The sequence below is a fragment of the Camellia sinensis genome, chromosome 2, assembly GCF_055761805.1.
Source record: "Camellia sinensis isolate YWXY chromosome 2, ASM5576180v1, whole genome shotgun sequence".
Classification (NCBI taxonomy): Eukaryota; Viridiplantae; Streptophyta; class Magnoliopsida; order Ericales; family Theaceae; genus Camellia; species Camellia sinensis.
Genome location: NC_138962.1, coordinates 225,826,279 through 225,831,154, shown reverse-complemented (window position 1 = coordinate 225,831,154; position 4,876 = coordinate 225,826,279). Strand labels below are relative to the sequence as shown.

At 31.8% G+C, this 4,876-nt stretch overlaps 1 long non-coding RNA gene across 2 annotated transcripts; it reads right to left on the bottom strand.

Annotated features, from left to right (window-relative positions):
- Nucleotides 1–226: 226 nt before the first annotated feature.
- Nucleotides 227–2,893, bottom strand: LOC145820687 (uncharacterized). Of its 2 annotated transcripts, XR_014362710.1 has the most exons (3): nt 2,604–2,891; nt 1,010–1,078; nt 227–494 (listed from the first exon to the last, which is right to left on the bottom strand). It is a non-coding gene; the product is annotated as an uncharacterized LOC145820687 (long non-coding RNA). The 2 variants fall into 2 exon arrangements; XR_014362709.1 differs by lacking the exon at nt 1,010–1,078 and having other exon boundaries at nt 2,604–2,893.
- Between the last annotated feature and the right edge of the window lie 1,983 nt (nt 2,894–4,876).

Here is a 4,876-nt window from a genome sequence, read left to right as displayed (position 1 = left end):
TATAACAAATTTGAAAAAGTAAAAGACTGTTTTTGGCTGTGGAGAGAATGTGGAAAAGTGAAAATAAAGTGAGAATTTTGTTTATGTCACGAGCCAAACCCGCCCCTATGGGTTTAGCATCGTAACTGGCCAGTAATCCTGGGATTACTGAAGGCCTCTGAAACAGATAAATGTAATATTAGGGGCTAGCGGAAGCAAATAACAATATACAACGTCCATTGAGCTATGAGACAGAAAAATTTTAAACTTTTTTATATACACATATACACATTAACTTTAAGTCGTCACATAAACACAGATTACACAAAAGGAACTTAACCCTATTTACAAAATACACAAAACTTGTTCAACCAAACACGAAAATAAAACTTAAACTTTAAGTCACATAGCAATAATCACTTGACATATCCGGAACCTCCACGGGAGGCACATAGGTTGGCTGACAAAACTGATTCTAGGCAGAAGCCTCTAAGCCTGGTCACGCGCCTGATCACCTACATACATAAAAAATAAAGTGAGCTAAAGCCCAGTAAATAATAACAGAGTAAAGGGTTTTAATGAATAAGTCCGTACAGATTCAGAAATCATAATTCAGTTTCGTATCAAAATCATACTTTGCCTAGATCATATACAGAAATCATAAGTCATGCTTAAGTTTACGTGATACATCCATTAGCATTAATAGAACAGAACGTATACGCGTAAGGTTACGAATAACCAGTTCCATAAAGGAACCTCCGGATCCGAGTAACAGAACAGAAGCTGAGCCCCCATGACGGGGCCTCCGGTACGGGTAACAGAGTGCAGACAGATATAAGTTCCATAAAGGAACCTCCGATACCGGGTAACAGCCAACGGATATCACATGATGCTAAGGATGTCACGAATACATAACAGAAATTGGACAATCATTCATTGTGCAAAACATATCACTTCAGAAACACAAATTCTATTTTATCAGACAGAAAATAGATACAGTTGAACATAACTTTACTAAGTTATTACTCACAGATGGCTGCAGAAGCAAATCAGATAGACTGGGCATACCAGATAAATCAGGCAGACAATGGCGTGCGACCTACACAAGCACATAACATATACAAATTGAAATATAATACTACTCCCTTGATCAAACTTGATTTTTCTAGTCTTTTTCCGTCTAAATAGTCCGAAGTTCTACTATGCTTATTTTTTCTCATTCAAACAAACCAGATTCTTATTTCACATATTCTTTCATTCCCTTCTTTTCCAAATAGATTGATCTTTTACTTTGCTTCTTAAACAATTACCGCTAGATCAATGATTCATTCTTTAACTAACTAATCTATATTGATTGGTAGCTTATTAGTCTTTGTTGAGTCGTAAATCATGTCTAGAATGCCTTGGAAAGAGATGACAATAAAAATGTGAACCAAATGCAATTTTTTAAAATATGCTGAAAATGGGTCTCCGCTCGAGCGCCACTTTGGCCGCTCGAGCGGACTGTAAAATTTGAAAAACTTCTGGGAGCTCGATTTTCACGCTCGAGCGAGACTTTCCTCGCTCGAGCAGACAACGTAAATTATGAAAATTCTAGAATTGCAAATGAAGTTCAAATTTGATATTCAACGCCTCAAAACATGTATTTTTAGTACACAAAAATAGAAAACCATTGTATGATTTAGTAAACACTTCCAATTAGAAAACATTCAACCAAAATCATGTTCCAATTGCCCAAATTTAATTTTAATTCATTTTATTAATATCAACCCACAATTCTAAGATATAAATTACGCTTTCCAATTCTTGAACTTGCATGATGCATGTGTGATTGAACTCAATTTCATACAAGACAAATAAATTCAAACCCAAAAGGGTTATTTTCAAATTAACTTCCAAAATTTTGAATCTACTTCAATTTCTACACCATTTTACTAATTCCTTTTAATGTACATGAAATTGAAGTTATATGACCCTTAGGAAAATATTTGCATGTATGACATTAAGATTAAAACTAATTAATTTTTCTACATTCAAAATTAACTCAATGTTTAATTTTCCATAAACTTGATTTTTCTTATAAAATTTCTTCCTTCTTCTCTTCAAAACATGAAATTGTTTACCTTAAATTCCTCAAAATCCAAAATGCATGTATAAAACACTTACCAAATCTAACCAATTTTTACATCACCAAGCTCAATTTATAATTTGACTTCTTAATTTATATCATAATTTAATCGCAAGGTCATAAATTTAAAATATGAATTAAATTCTGAAATCTTGAAAACTTACCATGCATGTAATGGAAAGCTTCAAATATGTGAAGGATGAAGAAAATCAAACTCAAATATTTAATCTCAGTATCAATTTCTTAATAATTACTTTCTAATTTATTTTCCATAAACTTGATTGTACATGTAAACCCAAATCTTAACAATTCACAATATCTACAAAGCTTTATTTTTAATTCCTTCAAAATTCATGATGTATGTATCAATCTAGTCTAAATTCCTTTCCATAGCTTTCAAATTATAAGATTGAACTTCAACATAACTCAATCCTAGAATGCATGTAACATATAATTTCAAAATCCAACATATTCATGTGTGTATGTAAGGAATCACCTTCTTCTTAACATGCTCAAGCAAAATACATGTAATGGCCCATAAATCCAACTCTATACCATAGGATCTTCAAGATTTGAGAGACAAATCTTTGCCTAGAGCCTTCATAGACATTTAATCTTGCATAATTTTGACAAATCCAAGCCAAACTTGAGTTTCTCCTTCCTTTTCTTCACTTTTCCATTGGTTTTCCTTCAAATTTCCAGCAAAGATTTAAGGAGTTGAACTCTCCCTCATTCACGGTTCTCTCTTTCTCACCCACGGCTGTCTCTCTGTTTCTCACGGTTTTGCCAAGACAAAATGAACCACAGAATGCACTCAATAATAATAAGTGGGTTTGCCTACTCTCTCTCTCCTCATGTACACATATAAAACTTGAAGGCTTAATAATTTATTATATATATATTTAATATACACTCATAATTCTAATTTAGTCCACAATTCAATTTATAGTTAAGATTGATTTAATTAAATAATACATATAATTAAATTGACCATAACTAATCATAAATCTCTCATAATTTAATTAATCTAACTGACTTCTATTAGAGCCTAATTAAATATACTTAAGTTTATCAATCCGAATCAGATTTTTAGTCAGACTCCCAAAAAGGCTCCAAATATTAAATTGAATTTATTATCACTATCACTTTCGATTTCCCAAATCATTTAGGTCTTCAATTTCTGATCAGACTCAAATTTCCAACAGTAAATTACATATTCAAATTGGACGTTCCATAAATAACTTTAATTCACAATAATCACAATTCTCAATCCTCATAATCTAATTAACTTAATTAACCGCAATTCGGACCCAATTTAATTGAATCTCAATTTATAAATCTGAATCGAATAGTTAATTAAACTTCCACACGGTCCGATATTCGAAATTAAAATAACTTAATATACTAATTGTACTCTCTTGAGCCATTTGGGCATTCTATTTCTAATTCCAAAATAAATCCTCAATAGAATCATGTATGGGTCAATCTCCATAATTTTTGTAAATCCCAAATTAATTATAATAATCGGCACTTAAATTTCAAATCCTCTTAATTACCCAAGTACTAATCATTATACGTGATGGGGTCATTACAGCCTTCCCCACTTAGGAAGTTTGGTCTTCCAAACTTAAGATACTTGTACAGAAAATCAGTCATATAACTTGATCTCACTTCAATTCCTCCCCTAGGTAACTCCTTTTTCATTGGACTTCTTCACGTAAATTGAACTTAGTTCCAATCACTTAATGGTTAATAACTAAAATTGGCAATTCCTTAACGTTTCTATTGACATCAATCTTATAATTTAGATACCTTAGTTCCTCAATCTATAATTCAGATACTTCCAATAGGAGGAGATTTTATTTTAAGAAATGTTTTTCAAACAGATCAAAATATTTTGCTATTGACATGTTAGATTCTTCAAATTAAATTTAATAGTCAACGCATTACTAATAACAAACACAATTTCTGGATCCTTCAGTCCTATTAACAAAAATACAATCCCGACATTATTGCTATGCAATTTGTAACTCATCCTACCCCAAAAGAACAGACATTTAACTTTCGTTGACTATGGTCAAGGTTCTTAAGTTATGCACATAACGTAACTTCCCAAAATAAGGTTCCACGTGTTAATCTATAACAGAAATTTCCGAATTATATGGAAACGTAATCACATATTAATGGTCTTAGTTTCAAACAAACATCTTGGGTACCAATTATGATGGTAATTTCAAAATAGAGGAGCACATTGGATTTCAAACAAAAGCATATCGGAGTCATAACAAAGCATATTTCACAGAAATTCATTGAGCCTATTGAATAACAGATGTTGGCTTGCTCTCATATAGTAGCAAGCAGTCATACAGATCAGAGCAGAACTTTACATACTTCTGTGAAATTAAAATTACCGTTTTGACAATCTAACTCACACTATCATTTCAAAGTGGTGATTTGATTTCACAAAAGGTCCATGTTTTATGCGGTCATTAGTTTCCTTAGTTACTTAAGATTACACTTATATACAAAATTCAAATTACATTGTCTTTATGTAAATTCCAATTCGTAGACCCATATAGACACGTTCACCAAATTTGATCAATTGTCACGTGGTAGTTTAGGGCTACACTTTCAATTTTCTTCAAATCATTATAATTAGCCAATCAAAATTCTTATGTTCCCAAAGGTTCCTTAAGAAATATGCGCTTGTCATTCTAACGATATTTACTTCCTTATTTCCTATTACGCTTTCTTTCTTCCGTTCGACAC